Raw genomic sequence first — 14,638 nt, 5'->3', positions numbered from 1 at the left:
GGCAATGTTTTCATGACAAGTGTGTGAAGCATTTTAGACATTCTCCCGTCTACGCCCTCCCAAATAATACTCCAAAACATATCTGTCCGGGTGGGGTGGTCTGTAAAGACCGAGTGCCTTTGTAAGTAGTATTCACTTTGTTACGGATAGTCCACACATGGTTGACTTCTGGATGTTTTTTTTCACACTCTCTTAAGGGCAGCGCCTAGAAACCTTGTTGGGTGAAGTCTGCCCTCAATAAAAGAACAATTTTGCAGAGCTCTCTTCCAGCTCTTCGAGGGCTGGCACTGCCCGTCTGAAATGGTGAGTGCCAGGTGGCAACAGGAAGTGACACCGACAAGGTAATGCTGTCCATGCCCCGCTACACCCAGTGCTCAAACTTTGACAGTCTGGTTGAGAACACCCCCAGAACACACACTGCCTCGTTGTGCCCACCACAGGGGCTGAATCGCCCTCCCAACCACCAGTGCCCGCTAGAAGATCCCTAGCCACACCCGTCCCATGCACACGCTCCTCTGGTGCACACACGGTGTTTGTGCACGGTTCACGAGGTTTGTTATTCACCGCGGTGAGGTCATCGGACCGTCGGCTGGTTTACCAGTGATGCCACCCTACCCTCAACTGAATGTCTCCTGGCCAGTAGTGCCAGCTACACTTCCATAAACAATAGCGCGGTTAGCTGCCTCCAAGCCAAAGTGCCTGCTGCACTGTCTTGAACACAAGTGCCTGCTTCGCGATCATAAACAAACACTGGTGCCTCTTCCCAGACACTGACCGCCAAGAACTGTCCCCACCCCCCCGCCCCTTCGACTATGAACTCTCTCTGCTCTGCTTCCCAGCTCCCTGCCAGTTACCACCCGTGACTGCTCTGTCAAACAGCGCCTACCTCGCTGACCACTCAAGCCTAAATCATCAGTCTCAACACGGTCAGGCGTCTTCCCCCCACCGCCCAAAGTGCCCACACTCTGCTTCTTAGGTCCGTCCGTAGCGCCTCGCCTGCGTCACCACAGGTACACGGTCTCCCTCCTCACGTGCCTACTCCGGGCAGCTCTGCCCGCTCAGTGCTTCCTTGGGCCACAACCGGTGCCCACTGCCTGCTACCTTTACTTCCCCTGCAATGCCGGAACATACCCTCTCTGACCAGCAGAAATCGATCCCTGCCCCTGCCTGATCACACAAGTGCCCCTCTCTGTCCACTAGCCACCCCCTGCTTCTCTGATCACTAAAGTGCCGATCTCTCTCCACCAGCAACAACCCCACTGCTACTCCGATCACTTAAGTGCGTCTCCATGTCCACACAGCCCCACTCTGTCCGCCAGCCTCCACGACCCCACACCTCTGATCACACGCGTGGCCCACTGTCCGCCAGCGACCACCCCCTGTGGCTCGGATCACACAAGTGCCCCATCGCGCCCTATCCACCAGTCATTCCCACATGACTCTGTTCATGTAAGTGTCCCACTCTTCACCAACAACTACCCCTGCCTCTTATTCACACAACTGCCCCACTCTGCCCATCCGCTATTGCCCTGCCTCCCTGAGCACACAACTGCCCCACTCTGCCTATCAGGTCCCCCCCCCCCCCTGCCTCTCTGATCACAAAGCTGCCCGCTCTCTGCCCGGCCATTCTGCCCCGCCTGTCCCTACGTGCTCGTAAGGCCAGAACTGATATACAAGACAAACACCACATCTTACGAATAGAAACAAGATACGACAGTTACAAAGTTCTTCCGAGGCATGCATCCCCAGGGTGGCACTCTGCACCCCCTCTGCCTGTGCCAGCAGCGGGTCCCGCAGAGGGCAGCAGCGCCCGCTCACAGCAGCCTCACCTCGCTCTGGGATCGCGGCAGCCTGGCGGCCGGGGGCAGGGGCGCCGAGGGCTGGCCCGGCCCGTCCGTGGGGCTGGAGAGGGGCTGCTCCCGGGGCTGGAGCCGAGGGCGGGAGCGGCGCTTCCTTCCACCGACCACTGCAGCACTTTGTATTCCTGGGAGCGGGGCTCCGCCGAAGAGGAGCGAAGAAAGCAGCAGCAACGCCAAGAAAACAGTCCGGGCGGCGGGGAGCGGAGCTGCTGGGACGGGCGGCGGCTGGGAGCGCCCCGGGGCTGCAGTGCAGGGCTCGGGCGGAGCTGCAAAGGGTTGAGGCTGGAGGCGGCTGTGCGGGGTCTCGGAGCGGCGGCGGTGCGGACGGGCTGATCGGGCTGCGCTGAGCTGTACCTCGGCTCCCTCCACTCGTCTCTCTATCCAGGCATGTGTGCGACTGACAGAGCAAACCCTGAGCCAGCCCTGGCCCCGCCCCGACCCCGCCCCGGCCCCGCCCCCAGGCGGAACCACTCCGGGCAGCGGGGACAGTAAGAGGGGCGGGGCAGCCGAAGAGCGCAGGGGACGCAAAACACGGCGTGCAGCCTGGAACACATGCATAAATACAAGCATGACTGAGAAGGAGGGCTAGCAAACACATACAGAAATAAAAGCAAGACTGAAAGGGGCTTGCAAACAAATACAGAAATAAAAGCAAGACTAGGAAGAAGGGCTAGCAAACAAATACAGAAATAAAAGCAAGACTGAAAGGGGCTTGCAAACAAATACAGAAATAAAAGCAAGACTGAAAGGGGCTTGCAAACAAATACAGAAATAAAAGCAAGACTGGGAAGAAGGGCTAGCAAACAAATACAGAAATACAAGCAAGACTGAGAAGAAGGGCTAGCACACCAATACAGAAATACAAGCAAGACTGAGATGAAGGACCAGCAAACACATACAGAAATAAAAGCAAAACTGACAGAAATACAAGCAAGACTGAGAAGAAGGCCTACCAAACACACACAGAAATACAAGCAAGACTGAGAAGAAGGGCTCGCAAACACATACAGAAACAAAAGCAAGACTGACAGAAATACAAGCAAGACTGAGAAGAAGGGTTAGCACACAAATACAGAAATACAAGCAAGACTGAGAAGAAGGGCCAGCAAACACATACAGAAATAAAAGCAAGACTGACAGAAATACAAGCAAGACTGAGAAGAAGGGCTAGCACACAAATACAGAAATACAAGCAAGACTGAGAAGAAGGGCTAGCACACAAATACAGAAATACAAGCAAGACTGAGAAGAAGGGCCAGCAAACACATACAGAAATACAAGCAAGACTGACAGAAATACAAGCAAGACTGAGAAGAAGGCCTACCAAACACACACAGAAATACAAGCAAGACTGAGAAGAAGGGCTTGCAAACACATACAGAAATACAAGCAAGACTGAGAAGAAGGGCCAGCAAACACATACAGAAATACAAGCAAGAATGACAGAAATACAAGCAAGACTGAGAAGAAGGCCTACCAAACACACACAGAAATACAAGCAAGACTGAGAAGAAGGGCTCGCAAACACATACAGAAACAAAAGCAAGACTGACAGAAATACAAGCAAGACTGAGAAGAAGGGTTAGCACACAAATACAGAAATACAAGCAAGACTGAGAAGGGCCAGCAAACACATACAGAAATAAAAGCAAGACTGACAGAAATACAAGCAAGACTGAGAAGAAGGCCTACCAAACACACACAGAAATACAAGCAAGACTGAGAGGAAGGGCTAGCACACAAACACAGAAATACAAGCAAGACTGAGAAGAAGGGCTCGCAAACACATACAGAAATAAAAGCAAGACTGAGAAGAAGGGCCAGCAAACACATACAGAAATACAAGCAAGACTGACAGAAATACAAGCAAGACTGAGAAGAAGGCCTACCAAACACACACACAAATACAAGCAAGACTGAGAAGGAGGGCCAGCAAACACATACAGAAATACAAGCAAGACTGACAGAAATACAAGCAAGACTGAGAAGAAGGCCTACCAAACACACACAGAAATACAAGCAAGACTGAGAAGAAGGGCTTGCAAACACATACAGAAATACAAGCAAGACTGAGAAGAAGGGCCAGCAAACACATACAGAAATACAAGCAAGACTGACAGAAATACAAGCAAGACTGAGAAGAAGGCCTACCAAACACACACAGAAATACAAGCAAGACTGAGAAGAAGGGCTCGCAAACACATACAGAAATAAAAGCAAGACTGACAGAAATACAAGCAAGACTGAGAAGAAGGGCTAGCACACAAATACAGAAATACAAGCAAGACTGAGAAGAAGGGCCAGCAAACACATACAGAAATACAAGCAAGACTGACAGAAATACATGCAAGACTGAGAAGAAGGCCTACCAAACACACACAGAAATACAAGCAAGACTGAGTAGAAGGGCTAGCAAACACATACAGAAATACAAGCAAGACTGAGAAGAAGGGCTCGCAAACACACACAGAAATACAAGCAAGACTGACAGAAATACAAGCAAGACTGAGAAGAAGGGCTAGCAAACACATACAGAATTAAATAAAAGCAAGACTGAGTGTAGTAAAAAGGTCTTGAGATAAGGTTGGTTCCAAGAAAGGATGTATTTGAATTGGAGAACAACTTAACCACTGAAGAGACCAGGTCAAATGCAACCGATCTCCTAGGTATCTAGTCTTCAACTCCCACACAATCCCTAACATTCTATAATGACCTAATACAGTTCTACTAATGAACTAGTAAAGAATACTACACTGAGAAGCAGGGATAGCAAAATATGTACATCAGTACATACATGAATATGTACATGTTAGCATAGTAAGAAGGGGCAGCAAAACAGTGCAGGCGCGGCAGGAAGGGTTATCATAAACATACTGCAACACGTTAAGATGTGATAGCAAAATAGTATTAGCGTGGGAGGAAGGGGTATCAAAACAGCCCAAGAATTGACAAAAAGGCTCGCAAAGTAAATCCATGCATTGATACATACATACAAGCATGGTAGAAGTAAGGGACAGGATAGCAAAAGAGTGCAAGCGTGGAGGAAGGGATAGCAAAACTGCAAGCATGAGAAGGAGGGATAGCAAAACCAAATGCAAGCGTAGAAAAGGGGACAGCAAAACAGGGAAAATATGCGAAAAAGGGATAGCGAAGAATGTGCAGCATGGGGGGGGGGACAGTGGTAAGAAAACAGTATAGAGACCGCACAAAACAACATGCATTAAAGGGATAGAAAACAGCAACCCCGTGCGCAGGATGCGGAGACAATATAGTGACAACTACATGTAGGCTGGGAAGAAATAGCAGAAGACAGCATAGCGTGTGTTATACAGAGAAAGGTCACCGGAGCAGGCACCGAGAGAGGAGGTAGCCAAAGTCACTGAAAGACCGGCAGAACAAACAGCAAAACACGGAGGAAGGAGATGTGGTGGACACTGTGGCATGGGCCCTGGATGAAATACAGCAATAATCTGGCGCACTCATGCAAGGCGCCCCAATGTATCTGGGCCACGTTTATACAGCATAAACGTGCAACACAGTCAATAAACACAGGAGCATCTCGGGGAGAAGACACAAGAACCCGCAATGTGCAAGTAGCAGGGGGCGAAGAATTAGGAGAGCAGGCCCTTATGAGCAGCAGACCCGACCAATCACAGTGTGGCACCGAGGGAGGCCCTTCTGCCAAAGTCCAGGCCCTGCACAAAGAGCAGAGTAGGCAGTCCGGGGGCACAAAAGCTGACCGTTCCCACGACAGGGCTACACAGGATCGTAACACCTGCACTCCTGGGGAGATGAGCTTGAATCCGAGGTGTATCTTTTCAACAACACGCTTTTGCACTAGTCTCTGCAGCCATCGCGTGGCCATCAAGCGCCCTCTGTTGGTGGGCCTGCGTTTCATGCTAAAAAAGCAAATTCCTGCTCTCACTCTCCACGATAATTATCCAGTCCAAACCGTTTCAATTGGAACAGCCTTTTAACGTCTGAGGAGTGGGCGTTTGTTAGTTCTTTAAAAACGTTGAAAGGCTGTTTCAGGGAAATTCGGAAACTATCCGCTAAAGGCCGCTTCTTTCCTACTAGAAGACGTTCTGGGTGAAATGCAGAGGGCGTCCTGTCAGGCCAGTGTGGTTTCAGAAGTATATGCGTACCTTCTGTTTGGAGGGAAAATATCTGGGTTGTGTTTTCACAAATCATCGTAAAGGTTACAATAAGGATATGCAAAAGCTGGGAGGTCTCATGAAGAAGTGCGTTTTTAATAAGGAGAGAAAACAACGGTATCCCAGAGCACGATCAAGTGATCTCTTAAAACCAACTGCATCCTAGAGTAAGTTTGTAAGAGAGACATGTCACGAGAACACATTCCAATCAAGCCGATTGCCCTGCCCGTTCCAGAGAAGGTCGAGTTACGAAACTGTCTCTTGTTTCTGTTAGTCAGAGGAAACGCCCACGCTCACAGACACCGGGCATATTACACAAATGAGTGTATGTAAGCCTATGGGTGTTTAATCACTTCCGTCTTTAAACTATGTCTCCATTTATTGTTATTAGTTCCCTGGCCTTCCTGCGTTGGGTTTCCTTAGGTAACTGACACCAATAAATGCAGGTTAAAGCCCGTTAAAGTTAGGCCCTGTGGAAGATTCACAAACCAACCAATGTTTTCGATGTACAGTTGTATTATTTAGTTCACCTGCTGTATGTTTTCCATGTATAATATATGTGGTGTACTAAAAAGACGTCCTATTAAAACAATGTAACTCTCTAAATCAGCTAGCATCATAAACATGAGTGAAAAGAAGACAGACTACTGGAATAGTCCATCACCCAGGCATTCGGAATTATAGGGACACATTAGCATCAATTCGTTCTGAAGCTTAACCATTTTCCATTTCTTTCACCATCCATTTCCCATGTGGTAAGTGCTAACAACCAATAGTAAAAGTGCCTTGTGCATATGGAAAATGGGAACAATTATGTTATGTACAAACTAGGGAAACAATGGGTCCAGGACAGCAATGTTTCGGCAGAGTTGCAGCTGGCACTTGTGCTAAACGGAATAGAGAAAAACAGATCATTGAAAGGTTAAATGCCTGAATGAATCTCAGCCACCGATAATTCGTCCAGGCTGCATTCCTGTCCATCATTGTTGGCCCACTGTACCACACCAGACATGAACCACTCATATGCTAATGAGCCCTGGCCCTGCTCCAACAGGAAATCCCAGCCCGAAATGTCAGATCGCGGGAACAAATGTAACCCCTAACTAGATTCAGTCTTCTTGGGCTGCATTGGAGAGGAGCAGCTTGAGCTCTATGCCACGAAAAGCACAGGACACATGCCGGAGCATAACTGTCACACATAGGGTATTTCACTGAAAAAAGAGATGGATTACTGGTGACAGACCGCTTTCCAGTCCATCTGTTTTTTTAAACATAATGCCACTTTAGACAAGGACCACTCTTCTGCAAATCACATAAGTGTGACGGGTATGCCCAGGTGTGGTATACTCTTTGAGTGGGCATGGCTGGGCACTTCAGGCTAAGTTATTATTCTTGGATTAAGAGCAAGACGGATTTGCATAATGTTAGTCGCTGTTTAGAGTGGGACGGTGGACAAAAACACACTTTATACTGGAATTTGGCTACAGTGAATACCACATAATACATTTACTATTGTCACTGGGGCTTGTCACAGAACCAAAAGCAACAGTGTCCAAAGCTAAGGAGGTAAGGAGCACACTGCCTCACATCCCAGCACTCAGTTCACTCAGCTGCATTATGGTAATGGCGGTGCATGATAACACTTACTTCAGTAAAAGCCTTTCATCATCAAAAAACGTTATTTCAATCACTTTAGATAATACAAGTTTAAAACATAAAACATCACACAAGTACTAAAAACAAATAAATTAAGATAAAAAATGCTAAATGAGATAAATAAAAAAACAGTATAAAGGAGCTCATAATAAAACAGAAGCAGTACAACTTACAAATACATGCAATAGCAGCATAGCAAAAATAGAATCGTAATAGAGGAAGTCAGCAGTATTACGAACTCAGTCAGGCACCTGGACACCGGTCACAACCCAGCCTGATCTGATTTCAATATTCGAAATGACACCTGATGATTCCTGATAAACAGGTTTTTGCAAAGAGGAACAGTCCAATTGGAGCAGAGCTGATTGTAAGGTGGACAAAAAAACAAAACACGGGTAGGAGATTCAGCACTCCCTCGACAACCCATGTAAATATCATCAATTGGATTAATTCCATTTTGCCTATTCCTAGTAAAGGATTTAGCATGTAGGGATCCATATCTGAACTGAAGGTAAAGCTTTCTTGCTATAAGGGGGAGGATTTCCTCAATGATACCCTCATAGGAAGCCACTGGTTTAATATCAGCCTTCAGTTTTTCACCATTGTTGGTGCAGCCAGTGCTTTTCAGGATTATTGTTCTTCTTCAGTAGAGAGTAACATGTTGTTTGAGAAGTTATGGAAATGCTGCTCACAGTTGCCTCATGTCTCTGTACCACTAACTGAGGTCAGGTGCATCAACCAGAGCTCCTTAGCTCAAATTATCCAAAACTAAGCTAAGCATTTTGACCACATCCAACCACACCACATAATGCAAATGGTGTGTGGATTTAGAAATAAATACTTGACATTGCATAGCATGTAGTACATGATTTTTTTTAACTACAAACAGACCAACGTTGTGGTGCAAAGTTATTTACACTCTGCACAGTTCATATGTTTTATTAATCTCTAAACATTTTGGACTCATTCAAAACTTCTTTCAGGTTTCTGTTTACATTTCCTGAATTATGAAAAGGCCCCCAAAGAATCAAAAACAAGAAGGAATTATCAAATGCGAGTACAATGGGCCATTGCAGCTGTTCCTTTCATCACTGGTACTGACTTAACTATTTACCTCTAGCAAAAGCAACTCAGGTGAGCTACAGGTGGTGTCTGCAGTGAATCCCTCCCTAGTGGGTGTTTTGAGGTGAGATGTCCCACCCAATTTAACCCACGCCTAATGGGTGCTCTTTTCTACCCAGTATGGCAGAATATGTCAGTGATTTACATATTTCAAGGGGTGAGACCTTACGCAATGGGGTGTGAGGCAATGTGTGGGTGAATGATGCAGAGATCTTGTTATCAAAACTGGGGCTGGGCAAAAGTGTATATGTATGCACCCATATTACAAATGCTTGTAATAAACATTACACATAATATGCAAAACCCAATTCAGCTGTCATCTCCTGTGGCAACTGTGCACGAGGACATACTTCGCATAAAAGAATCAAACTAAATATCTGCAAGTGTAACTGGGGGGAAACAGAAAGTATGTGAAATGCACACCACACAAAATACGGATTTTGCTAGTGCAAAAATTATCTCGTGGGCCTAAAAAAATAAAGGGAGGCTCGTGAGATGTGTGTGAAGGGGAGACACATCTCTATATCAAGACAAAACACTCAGGAGAAATGTGCATGCGTGGGGTGCAAATACTGAATAATAAATATATGCGCCAGTGGCGTCATTTCACAAATGCCATAGTACAGGATGGAAGTAGCATCCCTTGCCCTTTGACCCCCATGGCGTGACAGGATGTAACACCACATGACCTTTGACTCTAAGAGCTTCAGAAGAAGGGAGGCCTATTGTACCTCGAAAGCTGTTTGGCTGCTAATCCGGGGTATGAAGACATTTATAATTTCAACAGCAAAGATTTAATGCATATAGCCTTTGACCCTGATAAGATCCCAAGAAAAATTGTAAAAAATATATATTTAACAGAAGTACGCGCAAAACGAATAAATAACTTCCTAATCTAAGCGAAGAACACGACATGTATAACGGTCACAACGGGAAGCTTCGTGGTCACATTTGCAATCTTTGGGGCCTCAAGTGACGCACCAGCCCTCAGCCACGGGGCCACAAAATGCGTGGGCATCACCAGTACCTTGCTGGTTCCTACTTCCTGTGGCAGGGGCTGCTGCACCGAGTACCTACCCGGACCTGGTTTATGTTGGCGCAGCGAAGGTTCATTTGAATAGCGGTGGTTTTAAGGAAACAAGAAGCTTTACCGTGGATTCAGAACCCGTAGAACCCATGGACAGCTCAGTGAATTAAGCGCCGACAGCTGACATTTCTATTACCTGTAGGTCACAAGTTTGGAATGCAGGAGTGCAAGCTAGACTTTGCATCCGTCATGTTGTCCATGCATTGGGTCCCATTAAATCAGGTGATAAATAACACGTTAGGGACGGGTACTTAGATCCGGCTAATTAACGTTAGTGAAATGTGTGTGAAGATTTCTCACAGTGCATTGTGCTCAGAGCCCTCCTAGTGCAGTAAGATGCAGTGCAGTGCATCGCTGTAAGGACGCATGCCATATTTCTGCACCTGTGCCTGGTGATGAATGGGGCAGGGCGCTGCCTGCAATGGAATAAGCCCCAGTGAGTTGGCAGGGCACACATTTCACCCGTGCCCGTTCCAGTCAAGCCCGTGGCGCTGCCCTTTCCACAGAAGGTCGTGCTACACAGCACTGTCTCTTGTCTGTGTCAGTCAGAGGAAACACCCACGCCCACACACATGCGCCATACCTGTGGCAGGGTGTGGGTGGCAGAGCTGTTTGTATTTATTTTAACAGTTTTTGTCGATTGTCGACCATGCCAGGCGGGAGAGCACTGCAGAAATCACGTCACTGGCTCCATACATGTTCATTTACACCAGGCCAGCGTGTGACTGAAGGCAGAAAACAACTAGTAGCCCCTTAATGTTTGGTTGGGGAAAGTCGAGATGACGTGAGTTTGCGGAGAGACTGTGTGGGTTACTTTAACTTTAGAGTGTGTGAGTTTTCAGAGGGCACCATAATAAGGCACATTTCGATCCCACATTGTAATACCTTTAAAATTCTCGCAAGAGTTTCAATATATGATTTTGCATTAATAGAAACATTTCACTGTCTCAATTCCTTAGCCGGGACAAGGATGCAGTGTGCCCATATTCAGTCACCACTACAAGCACCTTGCAGCGAAGCCTTCGTTTGAAGCGGTGAAGCGGTTGAGGGTATTTTTCAAGCTGTCAAACAAATTGCAGTTTAACCACAGCGCCACCTATGGGCTCTATTTATGGTTGCACTCGCCTCTTTGATGTTCACCCGATCCACAATGCGAGTCATTCACTTGATTCATTGCAGAAGTTGTGGTAATGATTAAAGTGATTATGTCTGTTTTTATCTTACAGAAATAGAGCACTTGGAAGACGGAGAGTGTGAAATCAGTAACCTCCCCCAGACAAAGAAAGTGTTTGTCACAGGCAGAACATCGTGACCATATTTTGAATTAATTTGTAACAAAGTATAAAATCGTTTAAATTTAAGACACACATCTAATTGAAATACGGAAATACGGGAAACAAATTGTATAATGCAGCCTTTTATTCAAGGGTGGCCCCCTCCAGACAGTCTAGTGATTTAGTACAAAGTCTTTGCTGTATAGATTTTTTACTAAATTTGACATCGGCACGAGATTCCGTGGTTTATCTGAGTGCCTCCCCTTAACTGCTGCTCTGCTTTGACATCGGGCTCAGGGGGGATGAGCGGAGGAGGGTGGACAGATTTTCCCAATGTGCTTCTGGCACCACTGCGAAAAGTAATCCAAGTTATTAATATATATATATATATTTTTAGTAGTAGTACTAGTAGTAGATAAATAACTTACTATACCAAAGTCCTTAATTTGTGAAAGTAAGTGCCATGACCCAGGGTCCTGTCAGAAGCCCATAGTTGGCGCAATATCGGGATGCCCCAATATCTAAGTTGTCTAGTCTTGATTCCACCGTCCGGTCTGGTGGCTCAGTGGACCAATGCGTCCCCCGCTGGGGCCTGTGTTTGACCTCATGGTTTTTGAAAGAGAATGGATTTGAGTTGGGAGAACAGGAAGCAGTGGCGCTCTAAGTGGTGTGATCTCTTGGTTGAGATGTTCGTGTGGTGGGCACGCTGTGCAATGCAGGACAGCGGAACAGAAACCCAAATGGAAAAACACCCCTGCACTGGTATAGGGAGGCCTAGACCAAAATAGAAGAACAAATCCTGTGCACACGCAACCACGACCCTGATTATCCCAGCAGCATATCAGCCCTGATGAGTCACATCTCCTTCACGGTGTGACGAAACACGTGTCGGCTGGCTATTATTTTCTGTACTGACCAACAATTGACTTATAAAAAACTTCTTTACCTATACGAACCTCTGTGCTTGATTTTGAACTTTCACGTACATTTTCTTTGGCATGTAATATTGCGTCCTGACACCAGGACTACTGATCTCATTGGCATGTGCACAGGATTTGTTCTTCTTTTGACCTCAGGGTCACAGATACAAACTCCAGCGGGTCCACACTTCCATCCGAGGTCGATAAAATGAGTACCATTGAGTTGGGTAACAGTAAACTTCTGTTAGTCATCGCTAAGATGCCTATTGTTGAACGTGCACTTTACAAATAGATGTAATGCCTCATTAACCCTCACCAGACATTCACTGTCCTTTTAGCTCACTCTTGCAGGCTCATTTTCATCCCCGCTTCCTCCTCTTGCCCCTTGCTTACGATTTCTCGCTTCCTCCTTTCCCCTGTGTGTATTTCTCTCTCTTGCTCTGGCTCAAAGTTAATTCAGTAAAAGTAAGTGCAGGTCCCAAAAGTGAGTGTGGTTAGGCCCCACCTGCAACAATCGGCTCAAATTAAGCACTGACTATACATAAACAAAGTATTGCTGGTCAGTAAAGATTTCCTTAACTATATATTGAGTGGCATTAATAAGGTCAGATTTAGCAAGTGAAAGAATGAGAGGGGGGTAGTGCTTAATTTGTAAAAGATTAAGTGCCAGTGTCTAAATCTTTTTCAAAAGCTTTCTGGTGTCGCAGAATGTGAAGGTTATTGAATTTTAAGGCTGTCTAGTCTTGATTTCAACTCTTTCACCCACCAACAAACTCTCTCTGCCCCTTTATCTAGCACTTGCAGGTTTATTTAATCACCAATTTTCAGTGTTTCTCTTCCTCCATCTTTCCGCTTTGCTGCCTTTCACTTCTTCTGTGTTTAAAGTGGGATGATTTAAGATAAGTTCTCGTGCCCAAAGAGAGTCCAGGTTGGCCCCACCTGCAGCCACCAGCTCAAAGTAAGCAGTGGCTGGGGGAGACATGAGAAATTAAGAGTGGAGCATGCAGGAGAAAAGATTATATAAGAGGGTCAGAATCAGTGCTTAATTTTTTAAAGAATAAGTGTTGAGCCCACATTTTACTAACAACGCTGACAGAGCTACTGCCAAAAGTTGAGGGTCGCCAAACACCAAGCCTGTGTAGTGTTTATTTCACCTCATGCCTCTTTCATCTATCAGTATACTCTCCCTGGCCCCATATTGTGCTCTCCCACATTCCTTTTAACCCATGCTTTCTCCATTTGTAACTGTTTTTTCCATCATCCTCCTCCTATCCCCATTTGCTGTTGTTTCTTTCTTGCTCTGGGTGAAAGTCTAATGATTAAAAAAAAGTCCCAGTCCCCAAAAAAGGGTGCCGGTAAGCCCCAACTGCAACCACTGGCTGAAATTATGCACTGGTCAGAATTAGTGCACATAGGAAAGAAATTGGGAAAGAGGGAGACAGGAAGGAGAAAGGTGGCGGTAAGGGGGTAGAATCAGTAAGAGTAGTGCAGAGGTTGAGGGAGATTAAAGGAGAAGAGATGAGCGATGGGGAGGGGTGGATACAAGAGGAGTAGAAAAGAGAAAGAAGGTTAGAGGCTAGGCAGAGAGGACACATGCGCCATGGAGCACAGAGGGAAGAAGAAAATGTAGAAGAAGCAGAGCCAGTTGTAGAATGTGCTATTATGTGCAACATCACAAAATAAAATGATGGGCGGAGTGTAGAAACTTTTCAAACACTCACCACAGTGACAGATCCGGGTTTAATCCATCCATCGGAAACAAGCATTCACTTAAGGCAACAAATGCAAAAAGATGGAACAAATCCAGACCTGGGGGTGAATGTTTGCACTGTTCAGCATTCCGGCCATCATTTGTTCTTTTTGCTTTTGTCACTTTAAGTGGGAAGGGTATGTCCAGACGTGGGTCCTGTGCTTAATGTGCCACTGGATGCAAGCTAACCTGGCTGATGAGGAATGATACCCCGAAAATGGTCCCAGGATGCTTGTTTCAGGTTTCGGCAGGACCTGGCTTGGCCTTTCAGGTTAGACTGTTACCATGGGGATCAGGGTCAAGACTTATTTGCATATGGCTGGGTTGAAACTGGGGTGACGTGGTGAGCAAAATAACAACGGATTAAACCCAGATCTTTGTGACTGGGGATGAACCTTTGCTTTGGCCTTGTGCCTCGCAAGGCAACACAACACAACACAAAGGCTTAAGTAACATTTACAAAGCTAAACAGGGGCAATTTTCATTACCTTGTGTTTATTTGTATAGAAATGTATTGCAACACAGCAACTTACACTGTGTTGCATTTCAGTTGTAGTGGTAGGTATTCCATGGGTGGAGCATGGGCATTGTCGAGCATCCATCTATGGAATTTGTTGCAATGCAAGATTTACTGAAATCAGTAAATTTGAAATTGTGCCAAAATGGTACGCTACCCTAACCAAGGTATATTGAGGAAAAATATATTTATTTCTTGTAGCTTCCTCTTACTATGCGTGATGTAGAATGCATCACACATACAAAGAGGAAATTGCCTCTTTAGATTGTTTTTGTGTTGGTAGGGGGCCCTTCCTGCAC

At 46.1% G+C, this 14,638-nt stretch overlaps 1 protein-coding gene across 2 annotated transcripts in view; it reads right to left on the bottom strand.

Moving 5' to 3' along the window:
* The window catches only part of LMO4 (LIM domain only 4), a 39,987-nt gene extending 37,719 nt beyond the window's left edge, over positions 1 to 2,268 (bottom strand). Inside the window, exon 1 of one of the 2 annotated variants that reach the window (XM_078645932.1) lies at positions 1,830 to 2,268. The gene's annotated coding sequence lies outside the window, so the exon portion shown is untranslated. The remainder of the gene's footprint in view (positions 1 to 1,829) is intronic. The other variant, XM_078645945.1, reaches the window with a different exon arrangement.
* Between the last annotated feature and the right edge of the window lie 12,370 nt (positions 2,269 to 14,638).

Source organism: Lissotriton helveticus, chromosome 1_1, assembly GCF_964261635.1.
Source record: "Lissotriton helveticus chromosome 1_1, aLisHel1.1, whole genome shotgun sequence".
Classification (NCBI taxonomy): Eukaryota; Metazoa; Chordata; class Amphibia; order Caudata; family Salamandridae; genus Lissotriton; species Lissotriton helveticus.
This window is presented reverse-complemented; position numbering and strand designations above follow the sequence as displayed.